Below are 339 nucleotides of genomic sequence, written 5' to 3' on the forward strand. Positions count from 1 at the left end.
CTTGCCTCAAATGATACCTGGTTAAGTTTTGTTGAAACAGAATTTTAAGTCAAAGTTCCCTCTGTAATATTGGTAATGCAAAATCAATACCAATTGAGTGGTTCCATCAAAATATAACTAAGTACAAACACCTCCAAGAAAGTCATGCCAAGGGTGAGCTTTCTTTGACTATCAGTCCTTCGTCACTTGAGAGTTTATTCAATTTCTATGTCCCTTCAAATATCCTAAAATATCCATGCTATTAATTCCATTTCAGATAATTAGAGACTCCAGCCAGCAGGCACCCAATTGGCACCAGCACCAGTATTACCAGCTTTTATTGCATTTTGTCAAATCTTT

Source organism: Hipposideros armiger, unplaced genomic scaffold (assembly GCF_001890085.2).
Source record: "Hipposideros armiger isolate ML-2016 unplaced genomic scaffold, ASM189008v1 scaffold_553, whole genome shotgun sequence".
Taxonomy (NCBI): domain Eukaryota; kingdom Metazoa; phylum Chordata; class Mammalia; order Chiroptera; family Hipposideridae; genus Hipposideros; species Hipposideros armiger.